The sequence below is a fragment of the Acomys minous genome, assembly GCF_964271855.1.
Source record: "Acomys minous genome assembly, chromosome: 13".
In the NCBI taxonomy this organism is placed as follows: Eukaryota; Metazoa; Chordata; class Mammalia; order Rodentia; family Muridae; genus Acomys; species Acomys minous.
In genome coordinates, this window is record NC_140495.1 from 31,592,124 (window position 1) to 31,617,415 (window position 25,292).

General features: G+C 39.4%; 1 pseudogene across 1 annotated transcript; it reads left to right on the plus strand.

The window, feature by feature from the left end:
* Positions 1–8,691: 8,691 nt before the first annotated feature.
* LOC311580808 (cathepsin S-like) lies at positions 8,692–10,651 on the plus strand (annotated as a pseudogene). Its single transcript has 2 exons — positions 8,692–9,084; positions 10,423–10,651. The product of its transcript is annotated as a cathepsin S-like (transcript).
* Positions 10,652–25,292: the final 14,641 nt, after the last annotated feature.

Consider the following 25,292-nt stretch of genomic DNA (forward strand, 5'->3'; position numbering starts at 1 on the left):
GGGTCCAACCCCGGGACAAGCGACAGCCCCGAGGGCTAAACGCACTCCCCAAACTCTGAAAAGGAATCCACAATCAAGCTGTAACCAGCACAAAAAACCCAAATTCGCCACTTGGGGAGGAGAGTTTCCGGAGCCCCAAGCCTGAGGAGTCTCAGCGAATAGGGTGAAACTACCATTGATCCTCTTCATCCACACCACGCTGAACTGCGGACGGCACCTGCCTAACCTGGGTGGAAACACAGGTGGCGAGTCTCACCAAAACCAACTAGAACTGGGGACCGCGTCCGCGTCCTGCGCTCAAGCTGAAGCCAGACGCAAAGGATTGACCCGGCAAATTGGGGCCGTTAGTAACCGGCGCGGTCTGCTCCCACAGCCCAGTGGGTCCGCCCACGGTATAGGGAGCCGAGGGTCACGCTTGCAGGGACTAACTACTGCCCTAAAGGGAACTGGCAGTACTCCGGCAGGAGATTCACGCCAGCGGTCTGAACCCCTTTTGGCACCAGCTGCGTGGCCCGGCTGCAGACAATCCCCAAACAACTGAACTAACTGGGTCCATCTCTGTGGGCCCGCGACAGATCCACCCAGGTTATCGGGAGCTGTGGGTCTTACTGGAAGGGAATAACTGCTGCCCTAAGGCGACGCACTCTGCCTTTCTCTAGCAGAAAGGGAAAATACAGGAGATTTCTCGCCAGCCGAGGGGACGAGCTGCTGGCTCTGACTGGGCTCTCCCTGAAAAATAGACCTAGCAGGGGTCATTCTTGCGCGCCCTTGCTAGGACCGCCCACTTTATCCGGAGCAGTGGGCCTTACTGGCAGGGAATAACTGCTGCCTTAAAGCGTCTGGGAGCGGTCTAAGCGGCTTGTGTCGCCAGCCACCAGGACGAGCTGCTGGCTCTGACTGGGCTCTCCCTGAAAAATAGACCTAGCAGGGGTCATTCTTGCGCGCCCTTGCTAGGACCGCCCACTTTATCTGGAGCTGTGGGCCTTGCTGGCAGGGAATAACTGCTGCCTTAAAGCGTCTGGGAGCGGTCTAAGCGGCTTTTGGCCCCAGCCACTGGACGATCTGCTGGCTCTGACTGGGCTCTCCCTAGCTGTATCCCACAATATAGGGAGCTGTGGCTCATGCGGGCAGGGTATAACTGCTAATTTATAGCAAGCTGGGAGTGGCCTGGCATACAGGGGCGTGGAAACTGCTACCTCCTCAGATACTGCCAGTGGCCTGAAGCCATATGGTTACAGGCACAGATCCTGTAATCTCCAACAGGCGGATCCTAGCTGTGTCAGCTCCTGCAGACCCAGCAAGAACTCCCAAATTCATGGGAAAGGCTGGACGCACCTACACAGTGTAGAGGCAGAGCTAAAAGACAGCTACAACCCAGAAGATCTGATCCACCGGGGGTCTTGGCTACAAAGCAACAGGAAAGACAGACAGCTGGGACCAACCTACACAACCAGAGAGCCTGTGTGCTGACCTTACTCTAGATCCCAATACTGCTGACTTGAGATACAGCAGTAAGGGGAAAAGGCCCAAACAGAAACCTACTTCGCAGGACTCAGCCTGGAGCCCAAGGTGTTGAGAAAAATCTACAGGAGTAGAAACTGAATCACCAGCCTGGTCCAGGGAAGTACTCCCTGTTCCCCACAGGTAAGGGCAGCCTACCTATAATCAGACATCAACTATCCACTCCCAAACAGGGAAGGTCACTACAAACCACCTCCCAACATTAGAGTCACCAAAATGACAAGGGGACAACGAAAGAATGCTAACAAAAACCAAAACAGGACGGCATCTCCAGATCCCAGCAATCCTAATGAAAACAACCTGGAGAACCCAACAACAATGGATATACATGAAAACCACCTCAAATCCTTATTAAGTAAGATGATATTGGAAGAAACAAATAAATTTTGTAAACAAATGCAGGAGGAAGCAAACAAGAGGGCTGATGACTTAAAAGAGTCATATAAAGAGGCATTTGAAGAATTTCAGAAAAACACAAATAACCAGATGAAGGAAATTATTAAAACAGTTCAAGACCTGAAGATAAAAATGGAAGAAATCATAAAAGAACGCACGGAAGAAAAACGTGATCGAGAAGCATCAGAAAAGAAAGCAAACATCTCAGAGGTGGCCTTATCCAACAGATTGCAAGAAATGGAAGAATGAATATCAGGACTTGAAGATACAATCGCACAATTGGAAACAATCATCCAGGATAATGCTAAATCTGAAAAGTTCCTGACACAAAGCGTTCATGAAATAAAAGACAACATGAAAAGACGAAACTTGAGAATAATAGGGATAGAGGAAAGAGAAGGCAACCGACTCCACAGCCCAGAAAATATCTTTAACCGAATAATAGAAGAAAATTTCCCCAATTTGAAGAAGGAGATGCATACGAACATACAAGAGGCCTACAGAACACCAAATAGAATAGACCCAAAAAGAAAATCTTCCCGCCACATAATAATAACAACACAAAATATACAGAACAAGGAAAAAATATTAAAAGCGGCAAGAGAAAAAGGACGAGTAACATATGAAGGCAAACCTATCAGAATCACTCCTGACTTCTCAGCAGAGACCATGAAAGCCAGAAGGGCCTGGACAGAGGTTCTGCAAACGCTAAGAGAACACAGATACCAGGCAAGACTACTATATCCAGCAAAATTATCAATAACCATTGGAGGTGAAGACAAGATATTCCACGACAAAAACAAATTCACACAGTACCTAGCAACAAATCCGGCTTTACAGAAGTTACTAGAAGGAAAACTCCACCCCAACCGGTCAAACTACAACCAAAAATACATAAGAAATAAATAACTACACCATTGCAAAATCACAACTTCACAAAAACTCGATTGTTATAAATACCAAAAATGAAGGGACTTACCAATCACTGGTCATTAATATCTCTCAACATTAATGGTCTCAACTCTCCAATAAAAAGACACAGACTAACAGAATGGATGCATAAACACGACCCAACATTCTTCTGCATTCAAGAAACACATCTCAACCACAAGGACAGACATTGCCTCAGAGTGAAAGGTTGGGGAAAAATATTCCAAGCAAATGGTCACAAGAAACAAGCTGGGGTAGCTATTCTAATATCTAATAAAATAGACTTTCAGCCAAAATTAGTCAAAAGAGACAAGGATGGTCACTTCATACTGGTCAAAGGTAAAGTCAACCAGGAAAACATCACGATTTTGAACATCTATGCTCCGAATACAAGGGCGCCGACATTTGTAAAAGAGTTATTAACAAAGCTTGCCCCATTTATTGATACCCACACATTAATAGTGGGAGACTTCAACACCCCACTTTCACTCAAGGATAGGACTTTGATTTCAAAACTAAGCAGGGAAATAACCTCATTAACCAATGTCATGAATCAAATGGATCTAACAGATATCTACAGAACTTTCCACCCAAACGCAAAGGAGTATACCTTTTTCTCAGCACCCCATGGAACGTTCTCTAAAATTGATCACATAGTTGGTCACGAAGCAAACCTCAACAGATACAAGAAGATTGAGATAATACCTTGTATCTTATCAGATCACCATGGTCTGAAGCTGGACTTCAACAACAATAGAAATAACAAAAAGCATACCAACACGTGGAAACTAAACAACTTTCTACTTAATGACACATGGGTCACGGAAGAAATAAGGGAAGAAATAAAAGACTTCCTGAAATTCAATGAAAATGATGGAACAACATACCCAAATTTGTGGGACACATTGAAAGCAGTGCTAAGAGGAAAATTCATAGCACTAAGTGCCTTTAAAAAGAAAATGGAGTCTTCCCACATAAACAACCTAACAACACAACTGGAAGCCCTAGAAAAAAAAGAAGCAGAAACACCCAAGAGGAGTAGACGCCTGGAAATAATCAAACTCAGGGCTGAAATTAATAAATTAGAAACAAAGAGAACAATCCAAAGAATCAACAAAACCAAGAGCTGGTTCTTTGAGAAAATTAACAAGATAGACAAACCGTTAGCCAATCTAACTAAAAGACAAAGAAAAGCTATTCAAATTAACAAAATCAGAAATGAAAAGGGAGACATAACAACAGACACCGAAGAAATACAAAGAATCGTAAGGACCTACTTCAAAGACATTTATGCCACAAAATTTGAAAATTTAAGGGAAATGGACAAATTTCTCGACCGATTCCATTTACCAAAATTGAACCAAGACCAGATAAACAAATTAAATAGCCCTATTTCGCCTATAGAAATAGAAGCAACCATTGATAGTCTTCCAACCAAAAAAAGCCCAGGGCCAGATGGTTTCAGCGCAGAATTCTACCAGTCCTTCAAAGAGGAGCTAATACCGATATTATTCAAGCTATTCCAAAAGATAGAAATGGACGGAATATTACCAAACTCCTTCTATGAGGCCACAGTCACATTGATACCTAAACCCCACAAAGACCCAACAAAAAAAGAGAATTTCAGACCAATTTCTCTTATGAACATTGATGCAAAAATACTCAACAAAATACTCGCAAAGCGAATACAACAGCATATCAAAGACATCATTCACCATGACCAGGTAGGCTTCATTCCAGGAATGCAGGGATGGTTTAACATACGGAAATCCATCAATGTAATCCACCATATAAACAAACTGAAAGAGAAAAACCATATGATCATCTCTTTAGATGCAGAAAAAGCGTTTGACAAAATCCAACACCCATTTATGTTTAAAGTTCTGGAGAGATCGGGAATACAAGGCACTTTTCTAAACACAATAAAGGCTATATACAGCAAACCAATAGCCAACATTAAATTAAATGGAGAGATACTCAAGGAAATCCCTCTAAAATCAGGGACCAGACAAGGCTGCCCACTTTCCCCATATCTCTTTAATATAGTTCTTGAAGTTCTAGCCAGAGCAATAAGACATCAAAAGGAGATCAAGGGGATCCAAATGGGAAAGGAAGAAGTAAAATTATCCCTATTTGCAGATGATATGATAGTGTATATAAGTGACCCCCAAAATTCCACCAGAGAACTCATACAGCTGATAAACACCTTCAGCAAATTGGCAGGATACAAAATAAACTCAAAAAAGTCAGTAGCTTTCCTATATACAAATGACAAACAGGCAGAGGAAGAAATTAGAAAAATTACTCCCTTCACGATAGCCACAAGCAATATAAAATATCTAGGAATAACCCTAACCAAGCAAGTGAAGGATTTATTTGAAAAAAACTTTAAACCTCTGAAGAAAGAGATTGAAAATGACATCAGAAGATGGCGGGATCTACCTTGTTCGTGGATTGGAAGAATCAACATAGTAAAAATGGCCATCTTACCAAAAGCAATTTACAGATTCAATGCAATCCCTATCAGAATACCTACTAAATATTTTGAAGATATTGAAAGAACAATTCTCAACTTCATATGGAGAAACAAAAAGCCCAGAATAGCAAAAACAATCCTATACAATAAAAGATCCGCTGGAGGAATCTCCATACCTGATCTCAAGTTGTACTATAGAGCAACAGTAATTAAAACAGCATGGTACTGGCACAGCAATAGGCTAGTGGATCAATGGAATCGAACTGAAGACCCAGAGATGAATCCACACACATTTGGTCACCTGATTTTCGACAAAGAAGCCAAATCCATTCAATGGAAAAACGACAGCATCTTCAACAAATGGTGCTGGTCTAACTGGATGTCTACATGTAGAAAAATGAAATTAGACCCCTATTTGTCACCATGCACAAAACTCAAGTCCAAGTGGATTAAAGACCTCAACCTAAAACCACAGACATTAACCCAGTTAGAGGAAAAAGTGGGGAAGAGTCTGGAACTCATAGGCACAGGAGACAACTTCCTGAACAGAACACCAACAGCCCAGGCCTTAACATCAACAATTAATAAATGGGACCTCATGAGGCTGAGAAGCTTCTGTAAGGCTGGTGACACTGTCAAGAGAACAAAGCGACAGCCTACAGACTGGGAAAAGATCATCACTGACTCTTCATCTGACAAAGGTCTAATATCCAAAATATATAAAGAACTTAAGAAATTAAACACCACCAAACCAAATAACCCAATTGAGAAATGGGGCGCAGAGCTAAACAGAGAATTCTCAACAGAGGAATATCAAATGGCTGAGAAACACTTAAAGAAATGCTCGACCTCCTTAGTCATCAGAGAAATGCAAATCAAAACGACACTGAGATTCCATCTTACACCCATCAGAATGGCTAAGATCAATAACTCAACTGACGCCTCATGCTGGCGAGGGTGTGGAGAAAGAGGAACACTCCTGCATTGCTGGTGGGAATGCAAACTAGTACAACCACTTTGGAAAGCTATCTGGTGCTTTCTCAGAAAAATGGGAATAGGGCTTCCTCAAGACCCAGCTATTCCACTCCTTGGAATATACCCAGAGGATGTACTACCACACAACAGGGACATATGCTCAACCATGTTCATAGCTGCCTTATTCATAATAGCCAGAACTTGGAAACAACCTACGTGTCCCTCAATAGAAGAATGGATAAAGAAACTGTGGTACATTTACACTATGGAATACTACTCAGCTATTAAAAACAAGGAATTTCCAAAATTTGTGGACAAATGGATTGAACTAGAAATTGTCATAATGAGTGAGTTCACACAGAAGCAAAAAGAGCTAAATGGTATATACTCACTTATATCGAGACACTAGTCCAAGGTGTACGTCCCCATGAAAAACTGTACCTACCAGAATAGTGGGTAAGAGGGGAGGACATCCTATTGAAACTTTAGGTGGGAGAAGCCTGGGAGAAAGAGGAAATGGAAGGATCCAGTGGGTCCTGGAAAACTATAGGCGAGTCTGGGCCCTGGGGTCCTCTGCAAACTGTGGCGACAGCCAAGGAAAAAATAGGCAGTAAAAACCTTGAACCCCTACCCGGACTAGCCGATGGACATTCTCCACTGTTGAGTGGAGAAGGAGATCTAACTTTCACACAAACTCTAGTGCCCCATATTTGAACATGTCCCGTGGACGGAGATGCCTGGTGGCACTCAGAGGAAAGATAATAGGTCACCAAGGAGAGACTTGATACCATATGAGCATATTCAGGGGGAGGAGGTCCCCCTCAGACACAGACTTAGGGGAGGGGAGGGGAGTAGTAGGGGGGAAGTGGGAGGAAGGGAGGAATGGGAGGATACATGGGATGGGCTAACAACTGAGATGTAATATGTATAAATTAATAAAAATGTATTAAAAAAATAAAAAATAAAAAAAATAAAAAAAATAAAAAAAAAAAAGAAAAGAAAATATAAAGTGAAATGAAAGTAAACTAGAGCATAATAAGACTGGCATATTACCATTTTTATAATTTTTTAAAAGAAAAAGGATTATTTATGTAAGTGTTTATAAATGCTTTGTCTGCATGTGGAAATCATAGTTGACAAAATCCTTTTGCTAACAAGATACAAAGTAAAAAAAAAACAAAGAAAATATCTAATATAATATGAATAAATTAGTAAAATAAAATTTTAAAAAACATCTAATCTAGTGACATAATCAAATGTTTTCATAATGTCTTTGCCTTTTCCATCCCACTAAATGCTGACAGCACAGGTGTCTGTCATCCTGTGTGCTTGCCAGACTATGGAGAGCCCTCTGTTTCCAGAAGAGTAGTTCTTCTGTAGCTGCCTCATCCGAGGAGAAGAGACCTTTGCAGTCAAACTCCCTAAAGGACAGCCGTTGGCTTAAAATGCATCAAATAGTTGTTTCAGAGTGGGAGCCTATAACAATAACACGTTTACAAAAGATTGTACGAAGTTATTTGCTTTAGACTCAAGAGAGCAAAAGACATCACATTTATTGTAATTTTCTTATTAGAGGTCACAGGGAAGCTTCAGGAGATTTAATAATTAGCGGACACCAACCAGAGTATCACTATCACTGTTTACATACTGGATTTACTTTAATCCACCATCAGTTGGTCAAAAAAAAAAACTACTGCTGGCTTACTGGAGAATTTGTAAAAATAATGTGCATAGATGTCTATAAAAGCAAGAAAAATATTTCATGTAAATCTTATATACATTAAAATGTTTGAATATTTGGTTACATCTTTATAATTCTCACTTAAAAGGCATATGCTTCATGACAATTAATTAGAAATGTCATTGATTGGGGCATGAGTGAGAAAACTAAAAGTGAGAGGTTTCAAGGATGATTTAGCTGCAACTTTCTATATTCTAGTTGTTATAATTACAATTGTTTTCAAAGCTAGTGTTATATGTAAAAGTTATATATGCTTGGACAAAAACCTTTCATTGGGCAATCAAGGGAGGGAGGTGACAGATGGAGAAAGGAGAGAGGGAAGAAGGTCACCATGAAGAGGTCACGATGAGGGAGTGGCCTTGGTGGCACTGATGGAGCCAGAGAGTCCAAGGTGAGACTAAGGCTGCAGTCAGTTCACTCAGCCTCCTGCTGTCTGGGACATCTTTGGAATGAGCACCACACTTGAGGGTGACCATGAGGACTCCCGTTCATGCTGCCATAATAAGATGGCTGTTTTGGGTGCCCCTGGTATGGGCCATGACAATGGAGCAACTGCTTAGAGATCCTATCGTGGACCACCACTGGCAACTCTGGGGGAGGGGGGGAACATGGCAAACAGTACAAGGAGAGGAATGGTGAAGCGCAATGTCTCATGTGGAAAAAGAATCTGCAGTTCATGATGCTTCACGATCTGGAATATTCTACGAGAACCCATTCGTATGATATGGCCTTGAACCATCTCGGAGGCATGACCAGTGAAGAAGTCGGATCTTAAATGAGCTTCCTGAAAGTTCCCAGTGAGAGGCAGAAAAAAATGGTACTTTCAAGTCAAACTCTAATCAGAAGTTTTCTGATTTCTCTGAACTAGTGTGAGAGGGGAGTGTGTCACTGCAGTGAAATACCAGGGTTCCTGTGGTGCATGCTGAGCTTTCAGCACTGTGGTGTCCCTTGAAGCACAGCTGAAGCTGAAAAGGGGGAAACTCCTGTCTCTCAGTGCTCAGAGCCTGGTGGAATGCTCAACCTGGAGAAAAATGCCAGAATACAAGTTTGCACTCCCAGCAGCAATGAAGGAATGTTCTCCTTTCTCCACATCCTTACCAGCCTGTGCTGTCACTTGAATTTTTTGATCTTAGCATTCCCCTGATGACTGAGGACAATGAGCATTTCTTTAAGTGTTTCTCAGCCATTAGATATTCCTCTGCTGAGAACTCTCAGTTTAGTTCTGTACCTCATTTTTTTTCAGTTGGATTATTTGGTCTGTTGGTACTTTTCAGAAAAAATGGGACTAGTGCTACCTCGAGACACAGCTATACCACTTCTGGGCGTATACCCGAAAGATGCTCCACTACACAAGGACATTTGCTCAACTATGTTCATAGCAGCTTTATTCATAGTAGCCAGAATCTGGAAACCTAGATGTCCTTCAACTGAAGAATGGGTTAAAGAAACTGTGGACCTTTTACATAATGGAATACTACTGAGCTATTCAAAAGAAGGAAATCATGAAATTTGCAAGCAAATGGATGGAACTAGAAAAGATCATCCTGAGTGACATAACCCAGACCCAGAAATATACACATGGTATATACTCACTTATAAGCAGACATTAGCCATGCCATGTAATACAGGAGAACCATACTGCATTCCACAGACCTAAAGAAGCTAAATAACAAAGAGTACCTTAAGGAGGATGCTTAATTCTCATTCAGAAGGGCAAATAGAGTAGACACTGGAAGCAGTTGAAGAGAGGAAACAGGACAGGAGCCTGCCATAAATGTCCTATGAAAGAGTCCACCCAGTAGGAGATCCATGCAGATGCTGAGACTCACAGGCAAACTTTGGGCAGAGACACACAGCCAAACTTTGGGCAGAGTGCAGGGAGTTTTATGGAAGAGTTGGGGCATAGAAGGACCTGGAGGGGACAGGAGCTCCAAAAGGAGACCAACAGCACCAACAAATCTGGATGCAGGGGGGCCTGCAAAGACTGATGCACCGACTAACGACCATGCATACAGAGGACCCATGTAGTTGATAGGCAGTTCAGTTTCCATGTGGGTCCCCTAAAGTGAGAAGCAGGGACTACCTCTGACATGGACTCTGGTGCCAGATCATTTGGCCTTCCCAGGCCACAGAGGAAGAGGATATGGGCAATCCTATTTGAGCCTTGAGAGGCTGGATTCAGATGTTAGGGGGAAGAGGGCTCTCTCTTTCTGAGGACTAGGGGAAAGGGAGAGGAGGGAAGAGAAAGGGAGGGAGCTCCAATCGGGATGTAAAGTGAATTAACTTAAAAAATATAAATTAAAATAAAAATACCAGGATAAAGGCCTGGGGGTGGCTTCATGACAGAGGCTTTCCAGTAGTAGTGCATCATCAACAATGGCAGCATTGAGTCAGAGTATTCCTATCCCTACAAAGCCACAGATGAAAAGTGTCACTATGACTCAAAAGATCGAGCTGCCACATGTTCACTGTACATGGAGCTTCCCTCTGGCAGCAAAGATTCCCTTAAAGAAGCAACAGCCAGTAAAGGACCTGAATCTGTGGCCACTGGTGCCAGCCATTCCTCCTTTCTCTACAGAAGTGGTGTCTACGATGTCCCCTCCTGTACCTGAGGGTGTGCATCGTGGTGGACTAATGGTTGGCTATGAGACCCTTGATGGGAAAGACTACTGGCTTGTGAAAAACCAGCTGTGGCCTTCACCTTAGTGATCAAGCATATATCCGGATGGCAAGATAATAATAAAAAACCATTGTGGGGTTGCTAGCTATGGCTCTTACCCAGAATTCTAAATTATCTCTTTGTCTAACAAGTCACAAAAATGGAATACGCTCTAACTTAATTTCACCTACTTTATCCAGAGGAGGCAAGTGTGTCGTGATCGATGTGTAGCTACTGTGATAACAAGGTTAGATTCTGTTCACTTTATAACTTTACCTCTCTCTGAGAAGTCTATAAACAAGAATGTACTGTAAATGGAACTCTGTCAGTCTGTCCCCAGGATATTCTTATTTGCTCTTTCTATATCTTACACTCTGTCATCTAATGTTTTCTAATAAACACTTGTAGCATGATATGTCCAAAGTGCTTAATAAATCTACCATTTCAAATCTCAAAACATTAAAAAAAAACCCTCTTTCATTGATCATTAGATCCAGCTCATATTCAAATACACATTTTTTTTCTGGAAAACATTTGAGAGTTATCAATATGAAGGTAAATATATACTGCATTTATGGTCTTTTTACTTATTCCAGAATAGAATTACACACCCAACACCTGGGCTTCATCAGTCCTAGAAAGTATGAAACAGAGATATTTGAAAACAGAAAAGAAGTCGTTGCATCAGGAAGAGAAATATAAAATATTTCAGTTACAGATTACCAGTCAAGAAGAATAGTTCTCCATCACACAGAAGTATCCTGGCTTGTCTGTCTACTCACTGATGTTTGTGTCTCCTATCTTCAACTGCAATTATACCAAGGCATTCTGTGACTATAAAATGGTTAATTTCAAGTATGCATAAGTTCACTCACAGAAATCTACCACAGTGGCGCAGCTAATGGAGTGATGGATTCTGAACTAAAGGCCTAAAGGCTCTTTTAAAAAATTCTATAATGACAGATAAATTTGTTTTTTGTTCGCTTTAATATTCTTAGTCAACAGTATCATTTCTTACTTTCTTCTCATTTTCTCCTTTCTCACTCTTTATTTATAGATCAGAAAATAAATCACATTATTAGAAAGACAGAAATTTTGTTCTTGAAAAAAATTACTTTCTGATCACTGTGTGATAGTGCCTAATTTATAAAAGCCTTTTGTCTGTCTAGCAGCTAAATTTTGTCTTTATTCCATTAAGGTTCTGTAAGAGTTTGATGTTGTTATTGTTCACAGAATAATAGAAAAATAACATAAATTTGAGGAAATGAAATAATGGCTCTCTTTAGAAATATCAGAAGCCTTCTTGATGTGGGAGAAACGTATATAATACTTTGAAAAATCTAAATACAAAAGGTATATTTAAAATAGTGATCTGAGAAAATTCACTGGCAATTTAAGTTAGTTTCACTTACTAATATGAACATAGAAGTTCTTGGATCTAAAATACTAATGTAGATATTTTCCCAGATTCTCAAACATCTTCTACTAATGACAACTATATGGCCTTTCTTTTCTAGTTTCTTTACTATCAGTTTTTGCATTTTTTCACATATACTAATATTGGATAATCTCTTTAGAGCTGGTATTTAAAAATATAAAAATAATTTAAAAGTCTCCAAAGAATAACTTTTATGATCATAGGCTCTGAATTTAAGTCTTAAGCATTTTATTTTATTTTTTATATATATGCAACTTTAGGCTATACATTGCCTCTTGGTGCTTTATCTTCCTCATCTAAAAGTAAGATTTTATTTATAATAATCTAAGACAATAAATAATTGAATATAAAGAAGAATGCCTGGCCCATTGGCTGCAAACAATGAGTCTTAGTGAACTGTGGTGGTTGGAATGAGAATGGCTCCCATAGGCTCACATGTTTGAATGTTTGGTTCCCAGTTGCTGGAGCTATTTGGAAATAACAAGGCGTTGTGGCCTTGTTGGAGGAAAAGTGTCATGTGAGGTTTCAATAGCCCTGAAGACACCCTCCCCCTCTCCTCTCTCTCTCTGATTCTTGCTTGCAGACCACATTTACACTCTAAGCTACTGCCCCAGCACCATGCCCGCTTCCCTGATGCAGTGTTCCCCACCATCACCGCCATGGACTAACTATCTTAAACTCTAAGCAACCTCCCAGGTAAGTGCTTTCTCTTATAAGTTGCCTTGGCCATGGGACCTCTTCACAACAATAGAATTATGAACAGTTGTGGATTTCAGTAAAGGTCTCTATTTTCTGGGGGGAAAAAAATGCTTCTGCTAGGTGGTATGAAAGCTAACTTCTCTGTAGGTATAAGGATAAATTTTAGAATAAAGTTAGGAATTGTGCTTGTCTAGAAAAATGGAAGTAGTACGATCTCCTCTAAGATCTATGCTCTCTCTGGCCATAGGCAGTTGACTAGGTTATGATCTCCCTTTTGTTGTGTGAAACTCAAGACTAATTAGAGAGATGTTGGTTACGGCCCATATATTAGTGCCACTATCACACCTTTAGAGATATCTTGAAATCCTCATCATTGTTGTGTTTCATAAGCGACACAGGTGGAAAGTACTATTGACTGCTTCGCTCTTTTGGAAGCCTGCACAGAACCGTTTGGTATTATACAATGAAGCTAGACTGTGGCTTTCAGGTTTGAGCTAACTCCAATCTTCCAAGTACTGTCAGAAGAGCATACATTTTCAGCAATAGAGACTTACCCTCAGTCCAGGAGAGTTAACCAAGGACAACAGCAGTAATGTTTTCTGAGAGTCAATTGGACTTGCCTGACCAATAAGAAGAATGGCAGTTTCTCATGCCAGGTACTTGATTTTTGTTGATGCGGTTGATACCTAGTCTATGTCTCTCAAGAGAAGCATCAACAACCCAAATGCCCCTTTCCTCTCTCTCCCTGGATGGATGGACTGATAGATAGATAGATAGATAGATAGATAGATAGATAGATAGATGATAGATAGATAGATAATAGATAGATGATAGATAGATAGATAGATAGATAGATAGATAGATAGATAGATAATAGATAGATGATAGATAGATAGATAGATAGATAGATAGATAGATAGATAGATAATAGATAGATGATAGATAGATAGATAGATAGATAGATAGATGTAAATTGATACCTTGAGCCATCAAACATGCTTAATGTTAAGTGTCCCTCTCCTCCACTTTTGACTTCTGTATTAATTTCCTACCTACTTTTCCAATAAAAGCCCCTCTCCTTGTTTTCCCCATTTTTCCTTTTATATCAACAGTGTTTTTGCAACCTTTCTCTAAAATCCCCATCCTCTCACGGTCCTTTTTTACTTGCTTGGTTAGTCCAAGTTATAAAATCACATCAGAAAATTTGGAGATAGGAGCATTCAATGAGACAGAGCATGTACCTGGGCTACCTGACACAATATTTTTTTTCTCTTTTTTTCCCTGTTTTTGTTGTAATTTTGTGTAATCGTTTTGTTTATTTTTCTCAAATAATACATCCTGACCACAGTTTCCCTTCTCTCTACTCCTCCCAGCTGCTCCCCTCACTTCCCCTCTCTCCCAGACACCCCTCCTCCATTTCCTCTTCAGAAAAGAGTAGGCCTTCAAAAGACAAGACAAATCAAGATGCAATAAGACAGGGCAAACTCATTCATGTCAAGGCTGGAAAAGGCAACCTAATATGAGGAAAAGAATTCCAAGAGTAGGCAAGAGAGTCAGAGATACACCCACTCCCACCATTAGGAATCCCCTCAAAAACCACCAAGCTAACAGCCATAGCATATACTAAAAGACCTGGTGCAGAGCCATGCAGACCCCATGCTTGCCACATCAGTCTCTGTGAGCCGTGTGAACCCTGTTAGTTGATTCCGTGGCCACTTTGTTCTTCCTGCTGTCCTCCATCCTCTCCTCCATAGGGTTCCCCTAGCTCTCTAGGGGAGGGACCAATGAAGACCTCCAGTTCAGACACTCTCCCTCGGCTTGGGCATAGTGGCGCAAGTCTTTAATCCCAGCAGAGGCAGACAGATCGCTGTGAGTTCAAAGTGAGTCCAGGACAGCCAAGGCTAACAGAGAGAGACCCTGTCTCAATAAAAAAACAAAACAAAACAAAAAAACAGACACACACACACACACACACACACACACACACACACACACACACACTATAGATAGATAGATGGTAGATAGATAGATAGATAGATAGATAGATAGATAGATAGATAGATAGATAGATAGTCTGGCTAAGGGTCTCTGCACATACTCCCATCTGCTGCTGGAGGAAGCTTCTCTGATGACAAGTGGCCAAGGCACCAATCTCTAGAGTCCCCATCCTCTATAGCATAGTATCAATAGGAATCATTTCTCTAATTTTTTGCAAGTCATATTTAGTTCTGGCCTAGGCGTCTGGTTCTTGGCCATGAAAACAACATAGGGCACGGGCTCTCTAGGATAATAGTATAGATGGTTACATCCATTTACCTACAAACTTCATGGTTTCCTTTTCCTTTACAGCAGAAAAGTATCACATTGTATGCATGTACAACGTTTTCATTATCTGTTAACCAGTTGAAGGACATTTAGGTTGTTTCCATTTCCTACCTATTACACATAAAGAAGTAATGAGCATTGCTGACCAACTATCTATAGGGTCGAATCCTTCGGTATAGGTTGGTATAGATGGCCCATAAGGTAGACTTGTTTTTAGCTTTTTGATACTGATTTCCATTTCCCTCTGGCAGTTGTTAACATTTCAGGTTTTAAATTATGGGCTTCTTTTAATGCAATTGCTTATTTCTTTGTCTATACAGAAGAATTTTAGTTTTGTGAGGTCTTGCTTGTCAATTGCTTCCTTATGCTCTAGGCCTATGGAGTCCTATTTAGGAAGTCCTTTCCTATACCTCCCCCTTGTATTACACTACCTATATTTTCTTCTAGCTGTTTTAGCAGTTCGGGTTTTAAATTGAGGTATTTGATGAACTTGGAGCTGAATTTTCTGCAGAGTGATAGATATGGGTCTAATTCCATTCTTCTGTATATGGAGTTTTCTCAGCACCATTTGTTGAATGCGCTATCCAATTTTTTTTTAAGTTTAAATGTGTCATGTTAGAAATAGTTTGAAAGTAGAAATAGATTTAAAATATTTGAGATTGTTTCTTTTTAATTTTATCCAGAATCAAAATGGAGAAATTCCTATTTATAAATGCTCTAAAAAATTGAGGCTAAACTTTTAAAAATAGACTTTTCTAATAAGGCAAACTATTAAATTTCTTTGATAGTACTAAATACTTTCAATATGGAGTCTCCAGTTAAATAATATATAACTATATAACTATATATATATATGTAAACTTATTATGTATAAGTTTACAAATGCACACATACACACACATATATATACAGGCATGTAAAGACACTTCAGAACTTTAAAATCAAAGATATGAAACATGAACGCATTTTAAATCTGCTAGCTGCCTGTGGTTTTAAAGCATTATACAAGTAGTGTTGAACATTTCATTCTACTGGAGTTCCCTTATCTAGAAAATGCTTACACTGTGTAAATGACATATCTCCCCCAAAGACTTTAATTATACACATAAAAGCTTGTATTAACTTTTAGTAACTTTAAAATTCCTAAACAATAACCATTCTGCTATTTTAAAAAATCAAATCCCACATGCAAAAGTAAAAGACTTGATGAGAGTTAGGAAATGCTTCATTAAAATTAGGAAGCTGCATGGTGCGCATCCTTAAACCATGATGTCCCTTAATGTCTATTCTTGAATCAGCAATCCTCTCAGTTGAAGCACTGTCTTTCTTCAGACATATGAGAAATTCCCTGAGGATGGATACCTGTCTCTCAGAGAACAGCCTCAATAAAAGGAATTATGGTGAGGCAGGAATTAGGTTGAAGAGAGTGACAGCGGAACAGTAATAATGTAACTCTAAGTTAGGAGAGATAGAAAAGAAAATTGCAGAACAGTAGTTATGGGTGTGGGTAGGTATAGATTTAGGAAAACAAATAGGGGATTTTTTTTTTAGTAAATGTTTGTTAATGTTTAAGCAATGCTAAATACCAAACAGTGATTAAAATCAAAACATTTTTACAAATGGTATATTTAGCTAAAGACAAAACTAGGAATAAATTGGATTTAATGAACTGTACTCATAACTATTTACTATTCTTACTGATATTTCAAAAAGTGAAAAAGAATTTGTGTAAAACAAGGATATCGAAAGAATTGGAAATTCGTACTGATTATATTTTTTAAGAGATCAGTTCAATCAAGTTCCACAGTGTAACACGTGATTGTTTATCTTATATCAACTATACAAATGAATATTGCCATATATTTTTAGTTTTACAGCTACCACATCTACTTCTTGAGAATATTTCTTCCTAAGGAGACAAGGGGGAGTAATAGCTTTGAAGATTGACAAAAATAGTGACTACAGATAGTAAGATAAGCAAAAAGAAAGTTATTCATCCACCAAAGAGCAACTGAAGGGAAATAATTACTAACTAGCTTGGGGAAAGCACAGATTCTAAAACCCCAAGATTGATGTGTTGATGGCCACCATATGTGGACACCTATGCTGGTTAGAATGAAAATGGCCCCCTAGACTCACATGCTTCGATGCCGGTTCCCCAGTTGATAAACTGTGTGGAAAGGAATAGGAGGTATGGCCTTGAGGTTTCAAAAAGCCCATTCCAAGCCCCACCCCCTCTCTCTGTCTCTCTGTCCTTCTGTCTCTTTGTCTCTGTCTCTCTGTGTGTGTGTCTCTGTCTCTCTCCGTCTTTCTCTCTCTGTCTCTCTGTCTCTCTGTCTCTGTCTCTCTCTGTGTCTCTCTGTCTCTCTCCGTCTTTCTCTCTTTGTCTCTCTCTGTCTCTCTGTTTCTCTGTCTCTCTCTGTCTCTCTGTTTTTCTGTCTCTCTGTCTCTCTCTGTCTCTCCATCTCTCTCTCTCTCTCTCTCTCTCTCTCTCTCTCTCTCTCTCTCTCTCTCTCTCTCTTTCCCCCTCCATCCCTCCTGCTGCTGGTATTGCTGCTGCTGGATATAAACCTCTCAGTTTCACCCCAGCACTACGCTTGTCTGTGAGCAAGCCTGCAAATAAGTACTTTCTTCTGTAAGAGGTTTCTGAGTTGTTGATGTCTCTTCACATCAGCAGTACAGTAACCAAGACAGCACTCATCCCATGCATGCTTTTAAGGAGGATACATACCAAAGAAAACGAACAGAGGAAGGAATATAGGAGCAGCACCTTCATCTTACTGCCTTCATCTTGTCAGCCAGCAAGAAAGCAGGCCCCTCGGTCCTATAGTCATGAAGAATTAGGCATTGCTAGTAAACTGAAGCTTGGAAGAGGAGCCTGGGTGTCAGAGACTAAAGCCCTGATCGACAAGGTGATTTCAGTCATGTTAGACACTAAGTGGAGAACCATGTCCTGAGTCTCCTGATCTGCAAAAAACAGTGGATTTGTGGGTTTATTTTAACTTGCCAAGTTTATGACAATTTATTTTGAATCAATTGAAAACTGATAGCTCTAGTTTGTCTTTTTTATCAGTTTTTGATCTATTATGAAAGGTGAGAAAACTCTCAAAAAAGGATGCAGGAAAGAAAATGAGTGATATAATGCAGTGAGTCTGAACAGGAGAAAGTCATTGAGGTGGCGAGGCTTAGAGTGGGTTTTGACGTTTTCTTGAGTACTGTTTGAAGCTAACAGTGGTCACAACTGCTCTATCACACTATCTGTTTTTCCTTTTGGGGTTTTTATTTATCTGTCTGTCTATTTATTTAATTGCCAAAAGGAGTGGTCATTATTATATGTTTATAATACATGTGGATATGATGTACTTGGATCTACTACTCCATTTTATCTGTCATCATGTGTCATCCACTTTATTGAGTACATGGGGAGAGTGATTGGAAGCTAAGCATGTTTCCACCTAAAACTGGGAGATGGTGAAGAGGGACCAGGCCTACAAATATAAACTCAGATGATTTCTGTTTTAAAGGAATTCCAAAAAAAAAAAAAAGGACAGGTATCTCCATTCTAAAAAGGAGAAATTAGGAACTGAAGGATTAACTTCTTAGATCTGGACTGCATAACTAAAGCCTGTGTTGAAGCCATGATATATGTGGAAAACCACTTCATTAGCATGTTCACATCTCACCCTCTCCTAAAATTTTGACACACTATTAGAGAAAAGAACAAATGAAGTTAGCTTTAGGGAACTAAACTTGTGTTACCTTTGTTTTTTTTTTTTCACCTTCACTTATGCTTTCTATGAGATAGAATATGATTAGAGGGAGATGATGTCTTTTCTGAACATATGGCAAAACTTGTTCACAAAAAAACATCTGACCATGGAACCTCCTTTGATGGTTATTGATATCGATTCCTGTCTCTCTGTTCCTGTTTCAGTTTTAGAGACATCAACAGAAACATTAGAAAGAGCACATTTCATCTAAATTCCCAATATAGACATTAAGTTATTTGTCATAATTTCATGAGTTATATTTGTGTTATGTATCCAAACAGTTGTTAGATACTTAAAACTTTATAATTGTATCATCTCGAAAACTGCTTTCTTTCTCACTGTGAAATGGTCTTCCTTGTTCCTACTAATGACTTTTCTCTTAATTTCCTTTCTGTCTTGTAATATTGTTATGTCACTTTTATTTTCATTATAGCTATACGTCATTCATGAAGTTTGTCTTGTGTGACCTGTGTTTTTTCCTTTAGATGTGTCTGTCTCTTGCAAACATACTACAAACAAAATTTTAAAATTAAAATCTATGAGTCATTTAAATAATAAGTGACCAATTCTTATTTTTTATATACTTTCCTTGCATTCAATTAAATTAATTTGATTAAAAATTTTTTGTTTTGCTTCTGGCAGGGAATAGAAGGACTCAGTTTTCTTTATGGGGCTGCTATTTGAGAGTTTGCCCGTGAACCAGTGAGTATGTGAGCAATACAAATTTAACTTGGTGGTTTCGGGGTTCAGGGGAAAAGGCACGCATTGTATGAAATTTCAAAATGACTAATAAAAATATTATTTTGGGGAAATACGTTTCTTTGTCTCTGTTTATATTACTTAATGTAAGTTGATGGTAATATTTTATCACCTAACTACAACTAACATAAATTGACTCTTTAAATAGTCCAATTCATTTATATAAAAATATTTTTTGAGTTTCTGTTGTATGTAGTCATTCTCCTAGATAGTTGGAATAAATTATTGAAGAAATAAAATAATAAATCCCAGGGAGACTCTAAGATGGAGGTGTGCAGGACACATGGTGTCTGAGTAGCAGAGCTTAGTGACTGCAGAACTAGAAAAATAGCAGTGCTGCTGACTGTGAAACACCAGTGTCTGTCTTTCTCCATCAAACACTGGGATTATCCACCTACCTGAAAAAGACTCCTGGGTTCCACAGACACTCCATCCCAAGGAGGGCTCCCAGATTCTAAGGACACTATTCCTAAAGAGACAGCTCATGGTCCTATCAGCCGTCCCATGGAGATGCCCTGGACCTGAGGATAATACAGATTAGAACACCTCCCACTCAGTACCTTGCCTGAGGGTCCAACTGCATCACACTAAGCAGAGGATAGCTGAGGGCTATCCCCCGAAATCCAACCGCTGGTCCATAGACATATCCACCATCCCAAGGAGGGCTACTAAGCCACAGGAACATCCATCCCTAGGTTTTTGGACCAAGGCTCTTTCCATTTTGCAAAAAAATTCTTGCAGGCACCAAAAACAGCCAGGCAGCATCAGGAACAATCAGATGGCTAAATGACAGCATAAGTATACAATCAACAAGAGCCAGGCCAGTGTGGCATCACCATAACCCAGCTTCCCTACTATAAGCCCTGGATATCCTAATAGAGCTAAAACACAAGAAAATAACATTACATCTATGCTTATGAAGAGCATAGGAGAACTTAAAGAGAAAACTAATAAATCCTTTAAAGACATACAGGAAAATACAATCAAGTGGATAGAAGCCTTTCAAGAGAAAATAAATAAAATCCTAGAGGTGCGGGAAACTATAATCAAACAGGATAAGGAAATGAATAAAATGGTTCAAGACTTGAGAAGGGAAATAGAAACAATTTAAAACAAACAGACAAACAAACACAACCTCAGGGAATCTTTAGGGAAGACAACAGGAACCACGGAGGTAAGCATCAAAAACGAAGTACAAGAGATGGAGGAAAGAAGATTGTCTTTTCTCAGGTGTAGAAGATACAATTGAAGAAACTGACATAACCAGTCAAAGAAAATGTTGAAGCTAAAAAAAAAATTAACACAAAATAGTCAAGAAATCAGGAACACTCTGAAAAGACAAAACCTAAGAATAATAGAGAGAGAAGATTACAGGCTCAAAGAACTCAAGAAATGAAACACCAAGAAAACAAATAATCCAAGTAAAAATGAGGTACATAGATAAACAGAGAATCCTTAACAGAGGGATATCAAATGGCTGAGAAGCATTTAAACAAATGCTCAACATCCTGAGTCACCAGGGAAATGCAAATCAAAAGGACTCTGAGATTCTACCTTACACCCATCAAAATGGCTAGGATCAAAAACTCGAGTAAAAGCACATGCTAGTGAGGATGTGGAGAACGGGGAACACTCCTCCATTTCTGGTGGGAGTGCAAACTTGTATAACCACTTTGGATATTAATCTGGCACTTTCTCAGAAAATTGGGAATAGCGCTACCTCAGGGCTCAGCCATACCACTCCGGGGCATATACCCGAAAGGTGCTCCACCATACAGCAAAGACATTTGCTCAACTATATTCATAGAGGCTTTATTCATAATAGCCAGAAGCTGTAATCAACCTAGATATTCCTTAAGCAAAGAATGTATAAAGAAACTGTGGTACATTTACACAATGGAATACTACTGAGCTATTAAAAAGAAGGAAATCATGAAATTTGCAGGCAAATGGATGGAACTGGAAAAGATCATCCTGAGTGAGGTAACCCATACCCAGAAGGACACACATGGTATATACTCACTTATAAGTGGATATTAGCCCAACATAGATGTCCTCTGAGAGACTCTACCCAGTGGAGGATTGGGGAAGATGCTGGGACTCATTGCCAGAGTCTCATGGAAGGGTGAGTGGATAGAAGGACACAGAGGAGTCAGGAGTTCCTCAGGGAGACCACCAGTGCAGAAGGTTGTGGAACCAGGGGAACATACACTATCTGATGCACCAACCAAGGACAGGGTATGAAGAGAACCTAGACCCCCCTTTTCAGATGTATCTCATGGACAGCTCATTCTTCAAATGAGGTAGTGAGTAGGGGGAGCAAGGACTGCCTCTGACATGAGCTCTGGTGCTCCCAATTTGATCACTTCTCCTTGGTGGGGAGGCCTGGTGGCACACAGTAGAAGGGGAACCAGGTTACCTTAATGAGAACTGATATGCTGTGGTCCAGTGGAGGGGGAAGAGCCCCCCTCACAGAGGTCTAGAGGAAGGGTCTAGGGTGGAAGAATAATAATCAGGATGTAATGTGAATAAATTATAATAAATAAAAATTTTAAACAAATTTTAAAGACATTCTATGCTATTAATGAGACACGCTTTGATTGTTTCTGGAGAATATTAACAGAGCGGTCAAGACCTATGCTATATCTGGGTGGTGCCATTCCGTGTCTTGGGTTCTACAATTATAAAAAGAAAAGGGAGAAAAAGAAACTGAAGTTCACAATTCCTTACTCTCTCTCTCTTTCTGCTTCTGCCTATGGACAAAAAGTGACCAGCTGCCTCGTTTTCAACAGTTTTCCTGTATGGTGTGTCCTCAATAAGTCAGAATAAGTAATTTCTCCCTTAAATAACCTTCACCAGATATTCTCTTACAAAAAGAAAGAAAGAAAAGTAGCTAATGTAATGTAGCTAGCAAAAACAACATCACGAAAACTCCTCAAACTATAAAGCAATTCTAGCAGCTGCTCAGCAAAAGAAGATAAAATCAAATTCATAACATCTGTTGGGTTTTTTGGCTTTTGTTTTGTTGTTGTTATTTTATCTTGATTTTATCTCTGATTATGATAGTACTCGACAAGGAGAATATCACCCAGTGGTACCCAGTGATGTCACTAGGATTTCATTCGGCTGACCCCACCTATCGCCATCACAACGGGTTCTGGGCCTTGTGCGTTCCATGGCCCATTTTCCATTCTTTTTTTTTTTTTTTAACAAAAGCTTTTGGTAGATTTTACTTCTGGAAAGAATTACAGGTGATGAGGAGTTAATCCCTACCCACTCATGTCTCCCCAGTTAACAATTGATGTCACCTGTTTTGTAGGGGCTTCCAGGATGGCTGACGTCTATGACATTAAGCATCCTGCAAAATGTGAAGCAAATAGATCTGGCCAAGGAATAGAATTTTCCATCTTAGGAAATAAAGGAAGCCCAGGGGGAGAATTGGAATAGAGAAAGACTGAACCAATATGAGTATCAATGATTGAAAAGGAAGGGGCAGACATGTTTGTTCAGCACTACTAAAGTTGTTCTTTGTGCTTAGACAGTACATCTGTCATTTTGTTGAGTTGGTCGTTCCTTCTGCAGAAATGAAAATAAAGCCCCACCTTCCCCCTGTTAATGCTCTTGAATTTGTTATTACAGACTTGGAGTCTTGCTACCCACAAGTCTCAAGAAAGAAGTAGTTTTTCCTACGGTACTTTTTTAAAACATCAGGTCCTTTGATAGGCCTGCATGGACTGACTCCTATAGAAAGGCACAATGGGTATGGTGTGTGCTCTTGTTCCTTGTCAGACGGTTTCCAACTGGTCAGCCATCTTATAGCGCTTAGGGCTCCTGGAACCATATTCAGACAGTTATCCATCAATGACCTTCGGAGGCGTTCAGGTTGTCATATGTCTTTCAAAACAAATATGACTCAGGTCTCACTTTTTTTTTTTTGATCATTAATTAGAGTCCAATCATCTGCAGTCATTGTTTTTTAGATGCTGTTCGTTACAAATGAGAGGTCCCTAGTCTCAATATCCTCCACAACTCTAATATTTAGCTATCTAGTAAAACTGAGAAGGAAGAGAATTATCTCCTTGCAGAGTGTATGCAGGTATGACAAGGATTTTAAGGTACATGTTGCCGACATTTCAAGATAATAAATTCAAAAGACCTTAGGTCACCTACAAAGTGGAATTAAACTGATGTGATTCAACAAAGAGGATCCAAAACTCTTACAGTAGGGACAGGACTAGGCCTGAACACCCTCTGGGAAAACATTCACATGTGGGGATATGCCACCTGGGTAGAGCAGGGCAAAACTTGATACTTTTATTTTTGACCTTTGACCCTGGACATCTGGAAATTCAATTTAAATCAAACAGCAGGAAGTTTTCTTTTCTGTTTCAAAAACTTTGCGACAAGAGAAAGCCTTTAAGTACCTAGATTCATTATGCTACCAAAGCTCAAATATTTATCACTTGTATGCAACAGTAAGTGCAGAAGAACATTTGGTCAGGAAATGGATCGCTCAAACATCGGAAGTTCTGGCATGTTATTTGTGATTAGGAATCCAGACAGTAGCTGAAATAAGTAAAAGCAATCCATTACTTTGATGCTAGCCAATATTCTAATATGGCCCACATCCTCCAATTCCTAGATTTAAAAAACATCAAAGCAGTCTATAAGATCATACAATTGTGCAATACAGTGTGCATTTTAAAAGTGTTTTCATTTGCAATGAAATATAATCTTTATCTTACATTTTAAAATATCATAAGATAATGTATGTTTCTATAGTGCTTTTTATTTAATTTAGACCATATTAAATGTAAGTATGGAGATTATTTATTTAGATTAAGAAGTTATTTTCTAAAACAAATTGGTCCTAGTAATTCAGATATGGTAGCTGTGGGATTTTAGTAAAGCAAGTTAACTTCCCAAGTCCAATTTCCTCATCTCTAATATGCATATTACTGTGAATATATACCAGAATTATTATGAGAAAGGACAATAATCTCAAAGGAAGATAAAATAAGAACCATCAGTATAATTAGCCTTATCTACTTTATTATTAAAATGTTGGGAAATACATCCAGCTGGACAAGATAAGTTCCAAAATTATAAATTGCCCATGCAAACCTAAGTAGTAGCTGTGCTCTTAGTAATTCTTATAGCCCCGGGTGTCATAGTGGAAATGTTAAACTGATCCTCTTTTCTTTGTGCACACAAGCCACACACAGTGATAATTGGAGGCCGGTCAGTATTTTTTTAACTAGAAAACTTTAAAGCATTTGATAAAATTATACTGCAGAAATCACATCTATTTCTAGTATGTGCATAAACTATCCTGTAGTAAATGTTAATCATTAGAAGCTGGTCTATTCATGACTTATACTGAAACTGTTTTTTCATCACTATGGAAGAAGCTTACCATGTAGCTTGCCAAAATGAATTGACTTAGGAAAAAACATATGCTATTTGTAGTCTATTGCCTTTCTGGAACTGACTCAGTATTTATTTGCCAGAATTCTTTCTTTTTGCAAATGTTTCACACATGCTTGAAATTTATTCTTAGCTGTGGGATAGGAATTCAAAATATTTACAACATTACCAACATT